At 40.8% G+C, this 26,099-nt stretch overlaps 1 protein-coding gene across 8 annotated transcripts in view; it reads left to right on the forward strand.

Moving 5' to 3' along the window:
• Positions 1-204: 204 nt before the first annotated feature.
• CAST (calpastatin) overlaps positions 205-26,099 on the forward strand; it is a 251,044-nt gene continuing 225,149 nt past the window's right edge. For 4 of the 8 annotated variants that reach the window (XM_081498793.1, XM_081498796.1, XM_081498818.1 and 1 more), the window contains exons 1-2: positions 205-402; positions 23,243-23,342. The gene's annotated coding sequence lies outside the window, so the exon portion shown is untranslated. Of the gene's footprint in view, positions 403-11,481; positions 11,702-13,660; positions 13,717-23,242; positions 23,343-26,099 lie in introns of all 8 variants that reach the window. The other 4 variants (XM_081498819.1, XM_081498825.1, XM_081498823.1 and 1 more) reach the window with 2 other exon arrangements.

Consider the following 26,099-nt stretch of genomic DNA (forward strand, 5'->3'; position numbering starts at 1 on the left):
CCCTAAATATTATTTTACTTTATTCTCTCCATTTTTCTTCCTAGAAAGACATAAATTTGTGTTGTTATACATGGCTTAGGCTGATAACAATCAGTAGACGGCTCAGATAAACAAAATGAATTGGAGAGGTTATGAGTTATTTGCAAGTGTCACCGTGGAGACCAGAGAATGGATTGTCACCATGGAGACTTGCATAAACACTCTGCCTGTAATGATCTCCATGTGAAATCAGATGCAGAAGAGATTTGGGGAGGAGGCTATGTAAATGGAGCTAGCTATATGACTGGAGTGAGTTGTGTAAGGTTAGGGATGTCAAAGCAAGTTGACAGATTTTGCATTCACCATTGCTCCACCGCCAACGAGCAGGAAAAAAGCTTCAGGGAAAGCCTCAAAGCTCAGAGGGTGAGAAAAGTGTGTTTCATCATGTCCTAAGATACTGCAGGATTTGAGATGTTTCCTATTCACTGTACAACTCCCTTTTTGACATTGGCTATTCATCACTGTCATTATAGCAAGTTCTCTGGAGTTGGCATGTGATAATAAGAATTGTTATTGTTGTTCAGTTGCTCAGTCATGTCCAACTCTTTGCAACCTCATGGACTGCAGCATGCCAGACTTCCCTGTCCTTCACCAGCACCTGGAACTTGCTCAAACTCATGTCCATTGAGTTGGTGATGCCATCCAACCATCTCATCTTCTGTCACCCACTTCTCATCCTGCCTTCAATCTTTCCCAGCATCAGGGTCTTTTCCAATGAGTCAGTTCTTCACATCAGGTGGCCAAAGTATTGGAGTTTCAGCTTCAGTGTCAGTCCTTCCAGTGAACATTCAGGACTAATTTCCTTTAGGATGGACTGATTGGATCTCCTTGCAGTCCAAGGGACTCTCAAGAGTCTTCCCCAACATCACTGTTCAAAAGCATCAATTCTTCCACCCTCAGCTTTCTTTATGGTCCATCTGTCACATCCATACATGACTACTGGAAAACCACAGCTTTGACTATATGGACGTCTGTTGGCAAAGTAATGTCTCTGCTTTTTAATATGCTGTCTAGGTTTGTCACAGCTTTTTTCCCAAGGAGCAAGTATTTTTTAATTTCATGGCTGCAGTCACCATCTGCAGTGATTTTGGAGCCCAAGAAAATAAAGTCTGTCACTGTTCCCATTGTTTCCCCATCTATTTGCCATGAAGTGATAGGACCAGTTGCCACGATCTTAGTTTTTTGAATGTTGAGTTTTAAGCCAGCTTTGCCACTCTCCTCTTTCACCTTCATCAAGAGGCTCTTTAGTTCCTCTTTGCTTTCTGCCATAAGGGTGTTATCATCTGCATATCTGAGTTTATTGATATTTCTCCTGGCAATCTTGGTACAAGCTGAAATCAAGATAATAAGGATAACAGTCTTTATTCAGTCTTATCACATTGCCAAGATGCTGACAAGCTCTTTATGATTATTATCACTTTGAACATTTTACCAATGAAGAAACTGAGGCACAGAGAAGTTAAATATCCTGCCCAAGGTCACACAACTAGAAAATTATAAAGCCAGGATTCCTATCAGGCAGTCTGGTGGCAGAGCTCATGTTCTTAAATACTAAACTCTCATGAGAAGATGTCCTTGTCTTTGAGGCGATTCAAATATAACTAAGGAAATAAAGTAATGAAGAGTGACACCAGGGAACTAGTACCTATACACATTTCACCTGGTATTCAATTATAGCTTCAATGTACAACATGAATCTTATTCCTTTACCTCTTTCTCCTCTACAGATAGAACACTGGAGTGGGTTGCCATTCCCTTCTACAGGGGATCTTCCCAACCCAGGGATCGAACCTGAGTCTCCTGCATTGCAGGGAGACTCTTTACCATCTGAGCCACCAGGAAAGCCCTTAATGTACAATGTGAATCTTCTTCCTTTACCTCTTTCTCCTCTACAGATATATATCAACCATTGGAGTTCTTAGTTGCAGAGAGCAGAATCCACAGTAGCTAGCTAAAAGAAAGAAATATACTAAAGGGTATCAGTTTAGTCATGGGATATCTGGGAGGACCAGAGAATCATACTAGAAAGCTACAGAACCCTAATTACACCATCTGCCTATTTCAGTGTACATCTGGGCTGTTAATAGGCATTTAAATCAGATTTACCTTAAAGATGTACATTTACACTTTCAGGTGGATTGACTCAAGGGTTGGACTCAGTTGGAAAAACACTTGACTTTTCCCCATAAATTCAAATACCTCACAGAACACTTGTGGACAGCACCTCATGGGCACACTGTTCTGTTACAAAACTGTGGATAAGGCATTCCTGGTGATCCAGGAAGCTTTGTGTTGGGTCAAGCAACCCTCTCTGAGAAGGAATAGTATTGCACTTTGCCTGACAGTGAGGATCAACAGAATGTATTGTAATCTTAGAAGATGTTTGCGAGTATCAATCATCTTGGATAAACTCCTTTGATTCACATCCCATGGAAGATTCCTTCACAAATTATCGATACACACCATGGGAATCAACCTGCATTTTGTACTAAGGACTCAGCAGACAGCAAAGTACATGGGAGCTGCTTCTTCCTGAGGGAAAGCAGAGGACAATGGAAAGCCCACAGGATCTGGACTAAGAACAAAGTTGTTTGAATACCAAATTGAAAAATATGGGGGTAATGTCTGGCACCAGGCAGACATGTTATAACTAATAGTTCATTTCTTCCACTGTATCTAACCCTTTGGCTCCTCTCTGAATGTGAACAGATTCCAGGCTGAAATTGTGGAGATCAAATTAAAAGCAGCTAATATGTTTTTAACCCTTTGGTTTCTGGTAGTTATGTAAAGAGATTCTGTTTTCCTTTTCTCGTTGTATGAAAATTTATAGCCTAATTTATGACACACTCTCTCTAGCAAGTGTGTGGGATTCATAGCATGACTTTTAATATACTACACACCTCATTTCATCTTTGTAATTTATTTTCTTTTTCTTTTAAAAAAATACTTGTGTCTCATCTCATCATTTAATATGCATTTTTTCATGCTTATATCCAGTTTTGGAAAAATGTGGTAACCCTGCCCCTCCTCCCACTTGGTCACTCCTGTGATACTCCAGCCTCCCTTCTGTTGTTTCAAAAGTCCCTCTGGTCCACATATGTGTTCCGGCTGTGCTCAAGGGTCCCTCGAAACCAATCCACTTTTGCCTGAGTTTTAGGCCAGCTGGGATTTTCATCTTCAATCAATCCATCTGCTTTCATCTCTCAAAGATTTCTCATGATTTCTAATCCCTAAGAGTGTCCCATCGTATCTCCCAGCGCTGATTTGAGTTTGTTTTACTTTCTCATCTCTTCCGCTGTTTCTAGAGGTGAGTCAGGAAGACTGCTGAATGTGCTCATGTGTCATCTGCCTAAGGTAGCCCCTCCTCCCTTCTTCAGTTCAGATCTGTATTGAGCACACACACTTAGACGTGCTGTGAGCCTCAGCTCACGTCTGAAATAAACACCTCACCCCCATGAAATGTGTTGTGTGTATATACGTGTGCATGTGTGTGCATGTGTATGTGTGCATCTGTATGTGTGTATGTGTGTGCATGTGTGTATACGTGTGCGTGTGTGTATATGTGTGCGTGTGTGTGTATATGTGTGCGTGTGTGTGTATATGTGTGGATGTGTGCGTGTGTTTGTGTGTTCCTTGTATAATCAAGGAAGATGGAGGGTTGTATCCTGCCTGCTCTCCCTCTCTCAACTCTCTCCCCTAATAAATATCCAAGCCTTTAGGTATTCCACCTCCTAAATATCCAGATTTATCCATTCCTTGTCATCATTTTATTGCTATAGCAGAACAGAATCCAGTTTTACCCCTTCAGCCCATTCGCCAAGCTGTTTTCAAAGTGAGATGTCTAAAAGATACCACCTTTCTAGAAATCCTTCTGGCTTCCAGGCGTCTGCATGGTGAACGTCTGCCCTTTAGCAGAGTACCTCCTTTAGCCACCGAGCTCCTTGCTGGCCTCGATATGCACTCCTCCTCGATACTCAAACTTTGTTGTCAGCTATGCACCCTCTGTTCTTTCATGAATCCATGCTTCTGTGTATATTGTTCCTTCTACTTAAAATGCTTTTCCTCACCTCAGCCCACCCTTCCTGCATGCCTGCCTGCCTTCATTTCTCAGCAGATATTTGTGTTGTGCCTACTATGTGCAGGCTTTGTTCCAGACATGGACCAGGGCAGATAAGTCTTTGCTCTCAGTTTAAGAATGTATTGAATGTTACTTGGACTGTGTGCCAGGAGCACTTCCTCCGGTCCAAGAGATTCCATTATAGTCGGAGATGCACACCAGCCAGATGAGTTCTCCGAGGCTAAGCTTGGGTCCTCCTGAACCTCTTCTGCATCTCCCAGGCCGGCTAAGCCCAGCACACCCTGTGACCGTGACCCCAGGATGTCTGTGTGGTCACCTCTGCCGTGAGACTGTAGGTTCCTTGAGCTGCGCCCTTCTTTTTATCCACCTAACAGTGTTGGGCACCTAGGAAAAACTCAGTAAGTGTTGATTGAACAGCTGCTAACCTAAGCCAATTTGATCATGCCCTTCTGCTACTTAAAATCCTTTGCTGACTCACCACTATTAAAGATTTCAAGTCCAAACTCCGTAGCTTGGCACACAGTGTCCTCCAGGCTGGCCCTGCCTTCTCCTTCTGGCTTCTCCTTCCCCAATTCCCAGTCATGTTCCTTGTGCTCCAGCCACACCATATTGTGTCTCCCGTTCCCCAGATAATCATCTCTAGGATTTCTCAAGGCCTACTAGGGTAGGATTGGGGGCAGGAGGAGAAGGGGACGACAGTGGATGAGATGGTTGGATGACATCACTGACTCGATGGACATGGGTTTGGGTAGACTCCGGGAATTGGTGATGGACAGAGAGGCCTGGCGTGCTGCAATTCATGGGGTCGCAAAGAGTCGGACACGACTGAGCGACTGAACTGAACTATTAAACACTCTATGCGGTGAGTCTGCCTTTAATACAACCTTGTTTGTTGTTCATAACCAACTCAAAGATCACACATCCTCATATGTCACATGTTCATCCGTAGGACTTGTCACTCCTGTACCTGCATAGTCACTTGGATTCATTTATGACCGTATATTATAACCATCTATTTCTGTGTCTGTCTCTCCCTCTGCTTATTCCGTGTGCTTTGAGTTTTTCAAGGACAAGAATTATATCTTATTAATCTTTGGCTTGCCTCTAATTTCATATGGTATATATCTCAGCTCTTAGAATATAGCATATGATCAGGTAATTTTTGATTTAATGAATAGATTTTTATAACGCTTCATTGTACTACGTAGGATGACAAGAGAAGGGTTAAACCTTAGTTTACTCAATGTTTTTGTAAAAGATTCAATTCAAGGTCTTATTCTCAAACCAAATTAGAAGATTTATTTTTAAGTATTGACCACCTGCTCTTCATTTCTCTTGCTTTTCTCATGTAAAAGATCAAATAATCTGTCCTTGCAGTGTTTTATTTTCCCATTTCTAGCAGAATAGTATGTCAGTCTTGTCACCTACTTATTCCCTCCTACACTCTACATACATGAGACAATATTATTTTCTTGAAGGCAAGTCTCTCTTACCCAATTTAAAATGCCTTTAGGTAGCTGTTGGAAAGGATCATTTTAGCCTGTCTCAAACCCATCTTGTGGCACGGTGAAAACAGTCACAAGAGTCAGCATAAAGAGCCTTTAAAAAAAAGTGTAACCTTTGTTTTCCCCAGGCCACGTGAGCCTCAGGGTAAAATGAGGTAACATTAATAGTAATAAACAGTGTTTCTCTGCTTTGACCCCCTGCTTAATGCTATAGGATCTCAGACTCTTTGTAAAACCTTTTCTTCAATCCTCAGATAAGTTTGAGGGGCCCTAAGTGAGATGATGAAAATGTGTCACAACAGTTAGCTGTTCTCAGCTCCCACGCGGCCCCCTCCGTGTTTCCCCTGGCCTCTCCTCTCATTTCCAGGGTATCTACTGCTGCAGCTGCCCAGCTCCTGCCGTCCAGGTTGTCTGACGGCTCCTGCTGTCACAGGGCAGCTCTGCCACCTTCCATGGCTCCCAGCGCCACTGGAGACTTGTAATCTTTTTTTTATTTTAATTAATGTATTTATTTTCATTGGAGGCTAATTACTTTACAATATTGTGGTGGGTTTTGCCATACATTGATATGAATCAGCCACGGATGTACATGTGTCCCCCATCCCGAACCCCCCTCCCACCCCCCTTCCCATCCCATCCCATCCCTCAGGGTCGTCCCAGTGCACTGGCCCTGAGCACCCTGTCTCATGCATCGAAGCTGGGCTGGCGATCTATTTCTCATATGGTAATATACATGTTTCAATGCTATTCTCTCGAATCATCCCACCCTCGCCTTCTCCCACAGAGTCCAAAAGTCTGTTCTTTACATCTGTGTCTCTTTTGCTGTCTCGCATATAGGGTCATCATTACCATCTTTCTAAATTCCATATATATGCGTTAATATACTGTATTGCTGTTTTTCTTTCTGACTTACTTCACTCTGTATAATAGGCTCCAGTTTCATCCACCTCATTAGAACTGATTCAAATGTGTTCTTTTTAACAGCTGAGTAATATTCCATTGTGTATATGTACCACAGCTTCCTTATCCATTCATCTGCCGATGGACATCTAGGTTGCTTCCATGTCCTAGCTATTGTAAACAGTGCTGCAATGAACATTGAGGTACACATGTCTCTTTCAATTCTGGTTTCCTCGGTGTATATGCCAAGCAGTGGGATTGCTGGGTCTTATGAAAGTTCTATTTCCAGTTTTTTAAGGAATCTCCACATTGTTCTCCATAGTGGCTGTACTAGTTTGCATTCCCACCAATAGTGTAAGAGGGTTCCCTTTTCTCCGCAGACTTGTAATCTTTAGCAGTGCCTCTCACCTCCTTTGAAGCCATCCTCTTTCTTGGGTTATGGATACTGTGAGCTGACGCCGTGTCTGCTTGTACACCACACCACCGCTTCTACACTGCTGCTACCCACTGTCACCACCGCCTGCCCCTCCCACCACCATCTGCCATGACCCACTGCCTCCTGCTGCCACCAGCATTGCCTCCTCCTGAGGCCCACAGTGATACCATGCAGGCCCCCAAACTCAATTCCCAATCACACCAAATATTTTAAGGAACATAGGTATTTTCATTTTAACTGTCAGATCCTTTTTACTTTGTGGCTTGAGTGCAATCCACGCATGTTCAGAAACGAGCTGAGTGTTACCTTTGGAGTATCCTGGAACTCTCCCTCTGGTCCAGGGACCACACCCAGCTTGTGGACCTGACTTGTTCCTTGCTTAGGAGGGGCTCAGGCCCGGAGGTTCCACAGCCACTCAAACAGACATACCTGCTGGATCAGCCTAGAAATTCATTGTGGACACTCAAGCTCACTTCCTTTCTACATACCTCAGGAACCATGCACACATAGGTACATGTCCTTATTGAAAATGTCAGAGAGAATGCAAAACTCACATGTCTGTGAATTTACTCTATTTCCCCCTGGTACTATGCTGGTATTGTGGAATTCTTCTGAGAAGCTAAAACCTGGTGTTATCTCATTTACCTTGAGGAATATCAGCTGGGATATCTCAAAATAATAGCTAGGCTTGTCAAGATAGGAGATTATTTCTCTGTAGGGTGGAGGAAGTCTGAAGCTAGGCCAGTCCAGGCCTGGTGGGGAAGCTCTGTGAGGTCACCAGGGCCTGGACCATACCCTTCTTTCTGATCCTCCACCCTCAACACACGGTGTTCACTGCAAGAACCCAGGTTGCTGCTGGAGCATTGGGAACTGCATCCCAGTCAGCAGGAAAGAGGAAGGACCAAGAAAGATGTGCCCCTTCTCTTTAAGGACACTCTACACTCACAGAATTTACATGCTAGGTTTCCACTTACCTCTGATGGATCAGAGCTTGGCTGTAATGCCACACTTAGCTGCAAAAGAGGCTGGGAAATGAACCCTTTACTATGTGTATCCAAGTTTCCAGCCACATCAGCAGTTCTGCTCCCACGAAGGAGGCCAAGAATACATAATCAAAGAGAGCTGGGAGTCTCTGCATTAAAGAGAAGTTTTTTCCCCCTCCCCTTTTATAGATTTCAACCCGGCACACGCAAGAGGAAGAGATCATTGAATTGCTTGTGCCATCCACACCAGTGTGTGTGAAAGGATCACCTATTGATAATTTAATTCATATTTCCTTCTTGCTGCTGTTGATACATTTCCCTTCCCCATCGTGAAAAGGTAGCTCAGTTGTTGTCCCCATGTCTCAGAGGCTCTCGTGTTGTGGGACCAAGAGCCAACGTTGACAGGTACTCAACAGGTAAACCCAGCCTCAACTTTTGCTTTCACAGCATAAATTCATGGAAACAGTGATAGCAAAATACCTGTAAGGGGAGAGGAGCTCCAAAGTTTGGGGAAAGCAGAAGTGGACTGGAGAGAGGTGTTGAAGCTTCCTTGAGGCAGAAGGGGTCAGGCTTTGGGCTGTCTGACAGCTAGTAGGGACCAGAGCTGTGCTCACTCATAGCAGTCTGCACTGCCTTCAGAGCACATCCTAAGAGCAGCGGCCATGTGTGTGGCTCAGGAAGCCCAGATGGGAGTCGTAAAGCACCTCCCAATGTTGGAAATGTTTTCTCTGCCCAAGCAGCCCATTTCCCAGAGAGATGAGCAGGGTAAACCAGACAGTAGGGTGAAAGTGCAAGTGAAGTCGCTCAGTCGTGTCTGACTCTTAGTGACCCCATGGACTGCAGCCTACCAGGCTACTCCATCCATGGGATTTTCCAGGCAAGAGCACTGGAGTGGGTTGCCATTTCCTTCTCCAGGAAAATGTATATTATGGGAGTGGGTCTGGTGAAAGTGAAAGTGAGACAGTAGGGTGTCCCCTCTCTATTCTGGACTTACAAGTGAACTGAGACTATCATTTAACCCTGGAGAAGTAGAGGCAGTGCCCAAAATGAGAGCAAGGGTGAATTTTCCTCCACAAGCAGATAGGAGCTTAGGGAGAATCTTTTTTTCCAACAGAGTATTAATATTTTTTAAACCACAGTCAGTTAATATTTATTCTTGCTGTGAGGATAGGGCTAAAAATAGAACTCAGGCCTCCTGAGTAATAACCTTGCAGTCTGCGGTGCAGCTTTGCTGTCTCTGAAGGCCAAGGATAGAAGTGGGAACCATACCGATCACTGAAGAGTGGTTCATCCTAACTCCTCAGCCTGCTGCCTTGGCTCATCATTTTTTCTGTTTTCCCACATTGGTTTAATCCTACATAGTCACTTTTTAGGCTATCAACTCCTTGAAGGCAGGTACTCGGTCTAGACTATGACATGGACCAAGGCATGTTATGTTGCTCACACAGTCTGTTGTTCCATTGACCCTTCCTCACATCATCATCGTGGTGAAATTCGTTAGGCACACACCATGTTTCTTTCCCCAAATCTGGGGCTTTTTATGGAATTATACGTCAGAGCCAAGTCTCCAAGGGAAACCCAAGGTGTTATAACCAGTGATATTGATGATTTAATAGATGATGTTCTTTTTCTGAACTTCAAATGAAACCAGTGGGTTATGAGGATTCATCCTTCAGCTGAGTCACAAAGACAAGTTTCTGTCCTCTTGAAGTTAAAAATTCATGAAGCATTTTCAAAAGACAGTTGAGAATCAGGCTCAGTTACATTCTTGCCCTTTCCTAGCTTAAATTTTATCTCTATGATTCACTGCCTTTGGAGGTCTTCACTTTTGCCTATGAATTGTACTCTGGTGTTTCAGCTGAGTCAAGAATCTGGTTATCATTTAGTTAAGCTAAAGAAAAATAAAAGCATTACAGGGAATCAAGCAATAAAACAAAATAGAAATGTCAGTTCATTTCACTGTGCTTTGCTACAAAGGTTGGCAAGCTTTGAAAATTGTCATGCCAGGGTTGTCTCCCCAAGGTGGATGAACCAACAGCTAAAATGAAGCTAGAGACATTTGTCAGCAACTGCTTTTCTTGCCCCGTGATAGTTCTCTCGATCAGAGGGAACTTTGGTTTCCAACCGGAAAGGAGAAAGTGAGAGGCAATTGATCCCCTGACAATGAAAACTGATATGTGTCTCATAAGTGGCCCACATGCCACAGATTGCTGGTACCTACATTTGTGCCACATTACTGGGTTTCAGATAGCAAGTTTTGCAACTGCAATATTCTCTGAGATGCCTTTGCTTTTGCTACTATGGCATCAGACTATTTCCCCCTTTTGTGGCCAAGTTATTGGAAGGAAGGCAAGGACCTTGGAGGACTTGCTTTTTCAGGATTGTTAATGTCACGTAACTTGCTGCTATCTTGCTGTTAATAATTCATAAAGCAATGTCTTTCTTTTTGTTTACATATAGTTAATTTAAAATTTGTGTTAGTGAAGTAATTCAGTTATATATATATAAATATACACACATATCTATATTCCTTTTCAAATTCTTTTCCATTATAGGTTATTACAAGATGTTGATTCTTGTTCTATATGTTATACAGTAGATCCTTGTCCTTTACCTATTTTATACAAATACCAGTGTGTTTATGTTAAGCCCAAATTCCTAGTTTATCTCTCCTCACTCCCCCCGAAAAATCCATGAAGCATTTTCAGAAGCCTCTTGATATATAACATGGGGCCCCAAGTTACACAGCGCCTTGGCTGCCATCTGTTTTGCCAAAAGTTTTACTTTTGTTTTAGGTTCGAAGGACTCATTAACAAAAGAAACTACATGTCACACACAATAAACAATTTCAATATTTAATAGAGGAGTATTTAACTTAATTTCAATGTACAGTCATTGAAAGAAGAGCAATAGAAATAATAGAGAAAAGTAACAGCGCATACGTCACCAAATTGGGCCGACCAACATCCAGACTTCAACAGCTCTGGGAAGTCCCTCGTTAACAGCAATCTGGAGTCCCAGGTGGGAAAAGCTGCATCCACTCCACGAGTGAGACTTCAAATTGCAGTTTTGGGGGCTCCTGCCTATAGCCCCAGGCCACAAACTGGTGGTATCATCAGTCTGTGAGCAAAAATATGACTGGCTTTCCTTTAACTTTTCAATACTGTTTGTTTCACCTTACGAGTCATAAGATTTTCTGAACCCAGGGGTCTATCCAGGCCTCCAGGAGCTCAAGAAAATCCAAGACCCACTACCTCTTTTATCTAAAGTACCACTTGACTTGCTGGGAGTGACTGGTGTGTGTGCAGGCAGGCACACGGTTCAGGCCGGGTCAGAAGTCAGTCAGAGGCCCACTGTCCTCCTTCTGAAGCCTGAACAAGGTCAGTTTCATTTTCATTTCCCTAACACAGTCTCAGGGTGTGGCCTGGGAGGATTCTTGTGGAGCTTCTAACCTTGTCTCTGTCGCTGTGCTCAGTGGTGAAGTTTAGTGAATTCCTTGAATCTAGTTTGTGTCCAGTCTGACTCCTCCCTCTACAGCAGGTTGGTGAAGACAAAGGTCAAGGCCATCCAGAAAACCTAGAATTGTCATCTGCAATAATAATAATAAAAGAAATAGAACTAATGATGATGCCACTTCCCTTGGAAACTTCACTCGGAAAAGCAAGAATGTTTCTTTCTTAGGATTCCCCAGCAATCATCTCAAGTTTCACTGGACCAAACGAGATCACATACCCACCCTACGAAGAATCATTGCCAGGAGGTGGGTGTGGCACTTACTTAAGGGCCAAGCCAGGTATCCCATGTCTAGAGCCAGGGGAATATTGAGCTAAGCCCCAAATGCAAAGGTCTTATAGGGTTGGTCATGCAAACCCAAATAAGAAGAAGGGTAGTTTCCAGGAGAAGGAGGATGAGTGATGGAAAGATAGAAATGCTCACAGCAACTAACAATATATATTTAGCACTTGATTTATATTTTCACAGTTCTGAGAACTTTTTCACTTATTACTCACCAAAAAAAAAAAAAACCACCACAGAGAGAAGTTCTGATTTTATGCACATGTTCCGATGAAAAACATTGAAACTCAGGGAAGCTGAGTTTACTTGATAAAGTTACCCAGCCAAAAAGTGGTTTAAAGAAAGAAAGTGAAAGAAAGTGAAGTCTCTCAGTCGTGTCCGACTCTTTGAGACCCCATGGACTGTATGTAGCCCACCAGGCTCCTCGGTCCTTGGAATTTTCCAGGCAAGAGTACTAGCATGGATTGCCATTTCTTCTCCAGGGGATCTTCCCGACCCAGGGATCAAACCCAAGTCTCTCACATTACAGGCAGATGCTTTACCATCTGAGCCACGACGGAAGCCCTAAAAGTGGTTTAGGGCTTCAAATCTGAGTGGTATTCAAATCTGAGTGGTCTGACTTTAAGACTTGAATATATTTGGTCTCCTAAGGAAGTATTTCTAAGCTTAGCCAGAGCGCACTGAGGGAGGCAAGTGTCATCCTGGGCTTAGGAGACCAATGAAGCAGACACAGATCCAGTTAATTAGCACAACTTCCTCCCCATCTGTGGTTCTGTCAATAGCCACCTCTCCAAGCAATCACCCAACCCTCCACCAGGCCCCTCCTAGTTTCCTTTATAGCTTCCTTGAGACCAGAGGCAGGCCTTACAAGGTGAATGATTTTCTGTGAACCGCATTCCCAGAGGACAGGAGCTGCCTGCAGGAGACTAGGGCACATGTTTCAAGGGTCTTACAGGATAAGAGGGGCAGAAGGAGAATCTCCCTAGCCGTTGGTTTCCTTTGGATGTGATAAGACAAGTTCTTATTACTACACAAAACAGCTCTTATTGCTATATCAAATAGGTACCTTAAAAACTGGATTAAATAATAATTTCCAAGAATTTGTTTCCCATTAAAATCAAGAATTACAGCATAAAAGGTATTCTTTTCCTTTGACAGCTAGTAGCATTCATAAGCTTAGTCCAAGTGATTCTTTCTAGTGCCAAGAGATAATAAAAGGCTCTTGTGGTGATGACTGGTCTGGCCAAAATACATATTCAGAGCCGTTAATAATATCTTACTCTGTCAGTTCCCAGGGCTTAGTTCTCTGCATAACCAGCTTTGTGTTTCTGCTTCTTCCCTGAAGTGGGTGTTGGGAATCAAGCCAAGGATCTGTAGCAGGATAATTGACATATACCTGATGAATATGGCTCTTCGTGACAGCGAGATCCTCTAGATCTATCTGATCTATTTCATGACATTTTATTTGGCAGGATTAAAGGAGTGAAATATAGAGAGCTGTCTGGCTTTAGCAGGAAAGTCTTGCTGCTTTTTTATTCCTGTGTTCTCAGGTGGTGTCATGATTCATAATCCATTTTGAACTTAACATTCATGGCCCTAATCAAGCCCTATCAATTTCATAAAGTTGGGTCAAGTAAGGACAAAAGGAAAAGACCGAGAGAAAATTCGTTTGGAGTTCTCACCCTGTAGATGGCAAAGAGATGGCATATATCAAAAAAGATGGCATGTATCACTTCAAGAAGTAATATATGCCTTAAAATGCACTCACCTTGTTCTCTGGACTAAACTGTATTCCAAGTATTACAGTATTCTGTCTTTTTAATTAATTTTTACTGAAGTATAGTTGCTTTACAATGTTGAGTTAATTTCTGCTATACAGCAAAGTGACTCAGTCACATGTATACCTATATCCCCTCTTTTTCAGATTCCCTTCCATTTAAATCACCACAGGGCGTTAAGTAGAATTCCCTGTGCCATACAGTAAGTTCTCTTTAGTTATTTTATACATGGTAGTGTATATATGTCAACTCCAATCTCCCAATTTACCTCATTCTCCCTTCCTCCCCACCCCCGTATCATATAAGTGATATTACAGGATATTTGTTTTTCTCTTTCTGATTTACCTTCTTTACTCTGTATGATAGTCTCTAGGTCTGCCCATGTCTCTGCAAATGATACAATTTTTTTTCCTTTTTATGGCTAATATTCCACTAGATATATATAAACACACCACATCTCTATCCATTCCTCTGTTGCTGGACATTTTGGTTGCTTCCATATCCTGTCTATTGGAAATAGTGCTGCAATGAACATTGGGGTGCAAGTATCTTGTTGAATTATGGTTTTCTCTGGGTATATGCCCAGGAGTGGGATTGCTGGGTCAAACGATAGTTTCTAGGTTTCTAAGGAACCCCCATACTCTTCTCCATCATGGCTCTATCAATACAGTATTCTGCGTTAATTGAGTTATGTCTTCAGATTGCAAGTAAATTTTAAAAATTAAGTGATGGAATGAGTTGTTAGAATATTTTTGAGGCCCTTTAAGGCAGTTTTCAGATGATTATAAATAAAACATTTTGAGATCTCAGTACTCATTTTAAGCTGTATCTAACTATTCTACAGTATTTGTTAAATTCTTCCTAAGTGTCAAGCACTATGGTAGTGCTAAAAGAGCAGTGACAAATATGACAGCACAGTCCCTACCTGTAATGGGCCTTACCATTTAATAAGATAGGGGGGAAATAAACATAATATTAATAAATAATTACAAATTTAAAAAGTTCTATTAAGATTGGTAACAGGCTGCCAAGAGACAAAACACCAGTGTGGGAAGGAGGGAGAAACTTTGTATAGTTAGAGAAGTTTTGCCTAAGGATGAGAAGAAAGTAGCCATGCAGGCAGAGAAGAGAGCAGCATTCCTGGAAAAGGAAACAAGAGTGGAAATCTCTGCAGAGGGAAAGGGCCCTTCACTGAGACAGGGGCAAGCTGGAGAGGGGAATGTTGGAAACCAGCCTTGGAAGTATCTGAAATGCTCGAGATTTCAAATAGGCAGTTGGATAAAGAGCCTGGAGTCCAGAAGTAATGTCAGGGAGAGAGGTGCAGATAAGGAACAATCCGCATATGGATAAACGTTTAAAAATGATCCAGTGGATAAGAGAGTATAGAGAAAAGAGAAACTTTAATGTGAAGCCATCAATACAGAAGAGGGAACCAGTAAGAGTGAGCCCAGTAGAACTGGGAGAGCAGAGGTCATAGGAGTCAAAAGAAGAGAGTTACTGGTTAAGGATGGTGGGGTGATGAGCACACCTCCCGCTCCCCTTTCTATACCAAGACCTAGGGAACAATGTTAATAACACAGTTTTAGAAAAGACATAAACCTGACTGCAGCAAAGATACTGGGGAGAGCCGTCAGTGGCTTCATTTCAGTGATTTCTGGAGGATAGAAAGCAGATGGAAGGGTCACTGAGTATGACCGAGGAGGCCACAGCTCAGAGAACATGTGCGAGGGACGGGGTTACAGGGAGACCTGCCCTGCCCTGCGGAATCCTGGAGCAGCCCAGGATGTTCAGGTACCATAGAGAACAGAAATGAGGCTAAGGGCTGAACACAGAGGAATGGATTGAAAGGAAGAATATACATAACTGTTGCTCTTCGACCACATTCACCCTGCATTCTGAATCTCTGGCTAGAAAAAACAAACAACAACAAAAAAAACCCTCCTTTCTATAAGCTGAAGGCCTATACTCTACAGTTCCTAGAAGTTACCTCCTTTAAATAAAGTCTACCTTCCTAATAAGCATGTTAGTTCAGTTCGGTTTAGCTCAGTCATGTCTGGCTCTTTGCAATCCCATAGACTGCAGCACGCCAGGCCTCCCTGTCCATCACCAACTCCTGAAGCTTGCACAAACTCATGTCTATCAAGTCGGTGATGCCATCCAACCATCTCATCCTCTGTCGTCCCCTTCTCCTCCTGCCTTCAATCTTTGCTAGCATCAGAGTCTTTTCTAAGGAGTCAGTTCTTCAAATCAGGTGGCCAAAGTATTGGAGTTTCAGCTTCAGCATCAGTCCTTCCAATGAATATTCAGGACCAGTTTCCTTTAGGATGGACTGGTTGGCTCTCCTTGCAGTCCAAGGGACTCCCAAGAGTCTTCTCCAACACCCCAGTTCAAAAGCATCAGTTCTTCGGTGCTCAGCTTTCTTTATAGTCCAACTCTCACATACATACATAACTACTGGAAAAACCATAGCTTTGACTAGACGGACCTTTGTTGGCAAAGTAACGTCTCTGCTTTTTAACATGCTGTCTAGGTTGGTCATATTGTTTCTTCTAAGGAGCAAGCATCATTTAATTTCATGGCTGCAGTCACCATCTGCAGGGATTTTGGAGCCTGGAGCATGGATCCCGAAGCATGGAGAATTAACATGCTTTAATAAAGCATGCTAACCTCGATCTAAATCTGTGAGATGACAGGGTTTTCCATGTACCCAAAGCACCCAGTTAACCTTTTATTGCCTCATTCTTAAATATGAATAGACAACTAAAGATCACTAGATTTTGAGGAAGTGTCCAACACAAAGAGATCATGATTAACAATACATAAATATGAGTCTGGAGGAAGTGAAATTTTAATATATGGAACAGAAAAATCTTCAAAACGATTACAGCCAAAAAAAAAGGAATAATCAAAACAAAAGAAAGATGTTTTGAACAATAAAATATGACTGCCAAAGTACAACATTCAATGGAAGCATTACTAATCAAAATGGAAATATCAGATAGTAGAAGAATAAGTCAGAGATAGAAAATATTATTTACAAATAAAAATAAGCAATGTAGAAAGAAAACTAAAGAATCCAGATGTTCCAAAAACTGAATAATGGAAGTGCCAGAAAGAGAAAACAAATAATAAACTATCAAAGAAATAATGCAAAGATATTTCAGAGAGAGAGAGTTAAAGGTCTACAGGTTTTACAGGATCTGCAGTCCTACATGGATGAAAGACCCACACCTAGGCACATCTCATTGAAAAGTAGAAACACCAAGGATATAAACATGATCTGAAATGCTTTCTCAATGGGATATGGAGGAAACAACTTATAAGGAAGTAAGAATCACCCTCTCTTCAGACTTTGCAATTAGCAACACCAAGGGCTAGAAGACAGCGGAGCAATGTAAAGTTTCAAAGGAAAACAATTTTCAAACTGTAATTCCATATCCAGCTAAACCATCCTGTGTGAAGATAGAATAAAGATACTTTATGTATACAAGGACTCAGAAAACTTCGCCTCCCATATGACTTTTTCCTGTGGTAATAAATCGAGGGGTAAATAACAACAAAAACATGACATGGGATCCAAATAACAGAATCTCTAACTTACACCTGTGAAGGGAAGGCTGGGGCTTTTGCTCAAAGAGAAGGACATTAGAGGGTGCTCAGAGGGAGGGCTCCAGACCCAGACTGGATTTCAAACTGGGCTCCACAGATTGCTAGGAAACACAGAGACCTTTTCAGGGAGTCTGTGAGATCAAGATCCGAGATCGACACTTTTCATAATAATACTGAGATACAACTTTTGCATGGCTTTGAAATTTGCATAAGCCAAGATGGTTAAAATTGCTTACTAGCATAAATGAATTGGTGCTACCAGGCAGTACTAACAGGCACTGAATTCTCCTCTACCATGAGCTCTGGTGAAAACAACCAAAAACAAAAACGAAAGAGAACCGACCACCCTTTATTTTAAAATGTCATAGACAAAGCAGCAAAAATTGTTAGTTTTATTCATCTTGACTCTTGAGCATGTCTTTTTTAATATTCTTCACATCAAAACAAATGTGCACAACCCTCCATCAACGGAAGCATGAAGGTGTTCTTGGGGACAAGCACTTGTGCAGCTGTTTGTGAGCTAAATTAGATGCTTTTGCCATGAAGCACTATTTTTACTTGAGTGAACAATTGATAGACAAACTCTGATTATTCAAACTTGGAGTTTTGGCAGACATTTCCTAAAATGAATGAAATGAGCCCATCGCTTCAAAGAAAAGAACTGACAGTATTTACTGCCACTGATAAAATGCAAACTGTCAAGCAGAAATGACAATCTTGGAAAACTTGTATCCACTACTATGAACCTGACAGATTCTCGATACTTAAAGACCTTCCTGATGAGATCAGTGGTGATATTAACAAATGTTATTTTTTTGATATTGTAAAATAAAATGTGTCAACATTGGGAAGATATGCATAACTCATTGAATCAATATTGTCTAAATAACGAGTGCATGGTATTATATCACACAAAAGCAAAAGAGCTCCCAAAAGTATGAGATCAATAGATTTTAATGTAACAGAGTATGAAAACTGCATTGGTAGGGTATCAAAATAATGTAAGCACTTTATTGACTTGTAGTTTTTGGAATCAAAATATAAGCCTAGTTCCTGTTGCAGAACCAATGGTAAATAGTATCAACCCTGCTTTATCAATAGAATAAGTACAGAGGACAGAAAGTAGGAGGTGGAAGTGGAAAGAAGAGATAAAGAATAGGAGGGCAGGAGCACTAATTCCCTCACATTACAAAAAGTCAGAAGATATTACCTGTAGTTGATGGAATAAGAATTTGAAGCTGTTGGTATTTTCGAAAACTTGTAAGGAAATAGCAATTAACATAGCAAGTATGATTCTATTGAAAAAAAGTGGGGAAGGGAGAATGAGAATCATGCAAGGGAACTAAATCCTCATTCATCATCACAGAAGCAAAGGGATAAAGTCAAAAATGAGGAGGTTTTAAAATATTTAGAAATAAGGAGCTCACTCCCAGAAGAAACTGCTTTTTAAAAATTAGAATTTACTGCCTCTGGAGAGTTGGATAAGGCATGGGATATAGTCTCATGAGTTGCCAAAAAAAATACAAAATACTCAGTTAAGTTTGAATTTCAAATAAACAACAAATACTTTTTTTTAGCATAATATACCCCCAACATTAAATGGGATATACTTATACATTAAAAAAGCATTGTTTATCTGAAATTCAGGTTTGACTGGGTATCCTGTATTTTTATTTTTTTAAATCAACAACTGCATGGACTTTTCTTTTTTTTAATGATGGGCCCTTTTGCACATTTAAATTATATAGCCACAGATAACTAATGAGACCCTACTGTGTAGCACAGGAATCCACTCAGTGCTTTGTGGTGACCTAAATAGGAAGGAGATCCAAAAAAGAGGGGGTGTATGTATATGTATAGCTTATTCACTTTGCTGTACAGTACCAACTCACACACCATTGTAAAGTAGCTATACTCCAATAAAAAACTTTTAAAAAGAATATACATAGTATGGTTCTAAGCATAAATAAATCACAACAGAGAAAACCAAATAAATTTATAAAACCACATGTTATTCACCATGTGTCAAATAGTTCAGATTTTAAAAAAAAAAAAAAAAGAGGAGGATGCTGGGCCAGTGCTATCTAATGCCAGTGAAGGTTCAATAGATGAAGTTGGCAGATTTGTCTGTTGCATTTTGCCACATGGAGCTCAATGGTGTCTTTGACAAGAACAGTTTTAGTGGGGCGATAGGTCTGCAACCTGGATTTCAGTGGATTCACAAGTGAGCAAAAAGTGAGGAAGGAAAGGTAATTACAGAATCAGAGAAGAGGAAGGTAAGGCATGGATATGAGATTTGAAGAAGGCATAGGTATGAGATTTGAAGAAAATCTGTGGGTTATAGGATTAATGATACATTTTTCTTTCTGTATAGCCACCACATATCTCAAAGTAATCCACTTTTGAGCTGTCATCTCAAATCTATGCCACATTATAAAGGAAATCCTGACAATAATTTGGGATCATGCCACAGGAAGTGACTCCTCCTGCCCCCAAATAGCTTAGTAAGCAAGGGTCCGACTCTTAGGTGGAGGAATGTTTGTAACAACATGAACGCTCTTTATAGAAAGGAAGAAGTGAGTATAAACTAAATAAAGTGATTTGCCATATATTTGTCACAGGTGAGCCTGGGATGGGAATTTACAATCCCATTCTCGCTGACAAAAGTTACCAAAACAGAGTATCTTTTTCCATGAGAACCTCAAAGTCTAGCTCTGACATTTAAATCTACCCAGTGCTTGAATCTGTAAAGTCTTAGGGAAATACAAATTTGACTGAGACATAGAGACTGCTTCCAAGGAAGAAAAGCTTCATTATCGTAGCTAGTCAGATTTCCCCTGACTATTGACCGGCTTATTGGCTTCAGGCTGGATTGAAGCCTACCCTTGATGACCTCTGTCCCCCACACCCCTCACTCAACTCAGTCACTATGCTTCACTTCCCCTAAAGCTTATCACAGAGTTGAATTTGAACTGGCTTCTTCACCAAAAAAATATAAAAGCAACTTACCTCTTTTTAGTAGATTTTGTAAAAATGTCTGAACACATTTTTCTCTCATTGGAACAACATGCAAGCCTTCTTGCCCCCATTTAGGCTTTCCAAGTACTCTCTCTTCCCTTTCAGTTGTGCTACGGTTTAAAAAAGCCCTCTACTTTGTTCTACTGTGGTCACATCGGTGTATGATTAGCCATTGAGATGAGAACTTATCAAAACACTTCAGTTACTCTATTTCTGTGAGCAACACAGGAAGAGTTTTTAAAAAAATCCTTATCTAGTCAACTCTCATGGCAGATGACTCATCATTTCCTCTTCAAAGAGGTTAAGCTCATCTCATTTCTGTTTTCTCCATAAACTCTCATTTCTCTTTTCTTCACCTACAAACTCTGGCATCTTGAAAGCAGCAGAGAAATGAAAGAGCAGCAATAAAAGGTGGACAACTTTCTCTTCCTTTGCTTTGGAGGTGCTGCTTGCAGGAGTAATCTGATTGTCAGTAAGCCCCTCAGGGCAAGCTTCTTTCTCCCCGAGGCCAGTCTCGGCATGCATCCCTCAATAAAACTAGAAATGTCTAATATATATGTTGGAGAGACCCTTGAGAGTCCCTTGGACTGCAAGGAGATCCAACCAGTCCATCCTAAAGGAGATCAGTCCTGGGTGTTCATTGGAAGGACTGATGTTGAAGCTAAAACTCCAAAACTTTGGCCACCTGATTCGAAGAACTGACTCATTGGAAAAGACCCTGATGCTGGGAAAGATTAAGGGCAGGAGGAGAAGGGGACGACAGAGGATGAGATGTTTGGATGGCATCACCAACTCAATGGACATGAGTTTGGGTAAACTCTGGGAGTTGGTAAAGGACAGGGAGGCCTGGCGTGCTGCAGTCCATGGGGTTGCAAAGAGTCAGACACAACTGAGTGGCTGAACTAAATATATATATTTGCTAGTATGTTTTTGAGGGGGAGGAAGGGATTGTTTGCACATCATACACCAAAAGCTTCCTTTATGTCCATAGATCATCTCAGCTCTTTCCCTAAAATATCTTCCTGTAGTAGCTTCCACTCTTCCAGCCCTATCTCCCAAATGATCTCTCACCTCTCAGCCTCTTCTCTCCCTCAGCCCCCTGAAAACCCTGTTCAGTTCACGTGATGTACACACAAGGCAAGAACAACAACTTGCAAAAGAATAATACTTCATTAGACAAGCCAGAGGCATGTGGTGTCCTTCAAGCCCTCCAAGGAATAGCTTCCTTTCAACCACAGAGTTTATCAAGAGCTGTTATCAGGTTCTACGGATAAATTTACAATCACTACTTAATTTGAAATTATTTAGGAAAGTAGGTCAGTGAATGGTGATTGATATAGATATAAAATTATATAAGGATATATGGGTGTGATCCTTACATAATGTTTATTTGTAGAAGGGGAATTCCTCTTCTGTATTCATTTGTTAGGATAGAAAATGGTTGAAAGGTCCTTTGAAACCTTTGTGTTTTGGAAAACATTTAAAAGCATATAGATTAATCATAAACACTGGACCAGCAAAGCTATGACCAACGACCTTCAAAATCTTGGAAAATATTATTAAACTTTGTAACATCTCTTGAATTTCTGAATTGGTAGTAGAATCAGTAGGCAAACCAGGAAATGTTCAAATAGCTAGAAATAGGTCCAAGACTAACCTCAGTCTTAAAAGTTTTGCAACGTGAGTTTTTTGAAATCAGAAAGAACAAAAAAGTGTAATATTGAATTACTATGTCATCGGTCACATGTAAGACCTCTCATACCTCCCTCCAGAAATGGAGTGACCTTTGAGATATCATCTCTGTTTCACACCATTGGATAGAAATATCATGTTACTGCACTCTGGCTGTGTAAGACTTTTAAAAATCCTCAGGAAGTGAAGATAAAAAAAATCAATGTCAAATGACTCATAGAGGCATTATCTTTAATGGTTCTGCTGCTGTCATGTCACCCTAAGAGGAAGCTCTTCATATTCGGACAATATGGTGGCACCACACCATTCAGAATTTTATGTGAAAAATACCACAGAACTTTCATTATAATAATCCTTGATTGGTCCCATCAACAACTAACATTTGCAGTTAAAGTAAAGGCAGACTCTGTTCTCCCTCATTTGTATTTTCTCATAAAATATATATGAAGACAATCACAGCAAATGTCAGAATATCACCCTTTTAAAAATTCATCAGCATTGACTCATACTGTTCAAAATTGAATAATATATTGAATGGCTGAGAAAACCAGCAAAACTTGAGAGTCAAAGTCTTGAGACAATACACTTAATCCTGTTTGAATGGACCATACAGTCCTCATATCTTGCCAACTGTTGGAAAGTGAAAAAGTGGGATAATGAGAGCTTATATTCTGTAATTAGGTTCTTAAATGTTTAAAATTGAATATAGTGTAGATTAATTGACACTTTTATCATTACAGTGTAATGGTCTTTGTCCTGAGTAATATTCTTTGCTCCGAAATCTACCTTGATATTAATATAGTCATTCCACTTTTCTTTCAATTAGTGTTAACACGTTCCATTCATTTATTTTTAACTTGTTCATGTCTTTATATTAAAAGTTTGGTCTTCCTTTTTTAAACTATCTAACAATCTCCACCTTTAATTGGTGTTTTTATACCATTTATATTTAATGTGAATATTGATATCACTGGGTTTAAATCTATCACCTTGATTTTTTATTTTGACCCATCTATCTTTGTCCATTTTTTCCTTTTCCTTTTCTCTGCCTTGTCATAGATTAATTGAATATTTTTATTATTTAATTTTATCTTCTTCTTTGGCTTATTAGACATAACTTTGTTATTTTAATGGTTGTTTTAGGATTTATAGTGTATATCTTTATCTTATTACAGTGTACTTTTAATATTTATAGAATTAAAATCTTTTAACAATTTAGTCCTATTTCTCCCTTCTTTGCATTTATCCTCTTGTTGGCATAAAATTTATACAGATATTATAAACTCTGAAGTATATCATTTTTGTCTTTGTTTCAAACAGTTTGCTATTTTTAAATGAAATTTAAATAATAAGAAAAAACTCAACCCACGTAAGTTACCATTTCTGGTGCTTTCTGTTCCTTTTTACAGGTCTGCATTTCCATCTGGTATCATTCTGCCTCTGCTTAAAGGATATTCTCTAACATTTCTTGTGGTGCATATCTGCTGCTGATGCATGCTTTCAGATTTTGTAAGTCTAAAAAAATATTTATTCCATCTTTGTATTTTTCTCTCAATATTTTTTCATCAATAGACTTTATTTTTAGAACCATTTAAGATTTATAGGAAAAAAAAAACTAGTACAGAAAGTTCTCATATATCTCTCTATACAGTTTCCCCTATTATTTATATCTTACATTAGTGTGGCTCACTTGTAACATTAGTAAAACAATATTGGTATGCCATTATTAACTAAAATCCATGGTTTATTCACAGTTCCTTATTCTAATGTCCTTATTCTATTTTAGGATCCCATCCAAAATACCATATACATACAGTTCTCAGGTTTCCTTAGACTCCATTTCTTAGAGTGTCCTTATTTTCAATGACCTTGACAATTTTGAAGAAGGACACTCCTCTATGGGAAATTGTCTGATGTTTTCCCTCATGATTAGACTGGGGTTATGGATTTTAGGGGATTTCCCTGGTGGTTCAGCAATAAAGAATCCACCTGCAATGCAGAAGACACAGGAGACACGGGTTCTATCCCTGGGTCGGGAAGATGCCCTGGAGGAGGGCATGGCAACCCACTCCAGTATTCTTGCCTGGAGAATCCCTGTGGACAGAGGAGCCTGGCAAGCTACAGTCCAGTTCAGTTCAGTTCAGTCGCTCAGTCGTGTCCGACTCTTTGCGACCCCATGAATTGCAGCACGCCAGGCCTCTCTGTCCATCACCAACTCCCGGAGTCTACCCAAACCCATGTCCATCGAGTCGGTGATGCCATCCAACCATCTCATCCTCTGTCGTCCCATTCTCCTCCTGCCCGCAATCCTACCCAGCATTAGGGTCTTTTCCAATGAGTCAACCCTTCACATGAGGTGGCCAAAGTATTGGAGTTTCAGCTTCAACATCAGTCCTTCCAATGAACACCCAGGATTGATCTCCTTTAGGATGGATTGATTGGATCTCCTTGCAGTCCAAGGGACTCTCAAGAGTCTTCTCCAACACCACAGTTCAAAAGCATCAATTCTTCGGCGCTCAGCTTTCTTCACCGTCCAACTCTCACATCCATATATGACCACTGGAAAAACCATAGCCTTGACTAGATGGACTTTTGTTGGCAAAGTAATGTCTCTGCTTTTAAATATGCTGTCTAGGTTGGCCATAACCTTCCTTCCAAGGAGTAAGCGTCTTTTAATTTCATGCCTGCAATCACCATCAGCAGTGATTTTGGAGCCCAAAAAAATAAAGTCTGACACTGTTTCCACTGTTTCTCCATCTATTTCCCATGAAGTGATGGAACCAGATGCCATGATCTTAGTTTTCTGAACGTTGAGCTTTAAGCCAACTTTTTCACTCTCCTCTTTCACCTTCATCAAGAGGCTCTTTAGTTCTTCTTCACTTTCTGCCATAAGGGTGGTGTCATCTGCATGTCTGAGGTTATTGCTATTTCTCCCGGCAATCTTGATTCCAGCTTGTGTTTCTTCCAGCCCAGCGTTTCTCATGATGTACTCTGCATATAAGTTAAATAAGCATGGTGACAATATACAGCCTTGACTACTCCTTTTCCTATTTGGAACCAGTCTGTTGTTCCATGTCCAGTTCGAACTGTTGCTTCCTGACCTGCATACAGGTTTCTCAAGAGACAGGTCAGATGGTCTGGTATTCCCATCTCTTTTAGAATTTTCCACAGTTTATTGTGATCCACACAGTCAAAGGCTTTGGCATAGTCAATAAAGCAGAAATAGATGTTTCTCTGGAACTCTCTTGCTTTTTCGATGATCCAGCAGATATTGGCAATTTGATCTCTGGTTCCTCTGCCTTTTCTAAAACCAGCTTGAACATCTGGAAGTTCACGGTTCACGTATTGCTGAAGCCTGGCTTGGAGAATTTTGAGCATTACTTTACTAGCATGTGAGATGACTGCAGTTGTGCGGTAGTTTGAGCATTCTTTGGCATTGCTTTCTTTGGGATTGGAACGAAAACTGACCTTTTCCAGTCCTGTGGCCACTGCTGAGTTTTCCAGATTTGCTGGCATATCGAGTGCAGTACTTTCACAGCATCACCTTTCTAGCTCAGCTAGAATTCCATCACCTCCACTAGCTTTGTTCATAGTGATGCTTTCTAAGGCCCACTTGACTTCACATTTCAGGATGTCTGGCTCTAGGTGAGTGATCACACCATCATGATTATCTTGGTCGTGAAGATCTTTTTTGTACAGTTCTTCTGTGTATTCTTGCCACCTCTTCTTAATATCTTCTGCTTCTGTTAGGTCCATACCATTTCTGTCCTTTATCGAGCCTATCTTTGCATGAAATGTTCCTTTGGTATCTCTAATTTTCTTGAAGAGATCTCTAGTCTTTCCCATTCTGTTGTTTTCCTCTATTTCTTTGCACTGATCGCTGAGGCTACAGTCCACGGGGTCACAAAGAGTCAGACACGACAAAAGCGACTGAGCATGCACACATGGATTTTAGGAGTTTAAGGAGAAAAAACACAGAGGTAAATTAATATTTTAGGTATGTGGTATCAAGGGCATATACTATCAATATGATTTATCACTGACGATACTGCCCTTGATCACCTGGCTGAAGTAGAGTTTGTCATGTTTCTCCAATGTAAGATTCCTCTTCCTTCCGCCTTTCCATACTGTACTCTTTGAGAGTAGATCATAAGGCAAAGAATACACCTAAGGGGTGGAGGTTACACTCTGTCCCCTTTAGGAGGGAGCATCTATGTAATTTACTTGGAATTCTTCTATATGAGATGTTTGCCTCTCCTTCCTTAT

The sequence above is a fragment of the Giraffa tippelskirchi genome, chromosome 6 (genome assembly GCF_054371585.1).
Source record: "Giraffa tippelskirchi isolate mGirTip1 chromosome 6, T2T-mGirTip1v1.2.pri, whole genome shotgun sequence".
Lineage (NCBI taxonomy): Eukaryota > Metazoa > Chordata > Mammalia > Artiodactyla > Giraffidae > Giraffa > Giraffa tippelskirchi.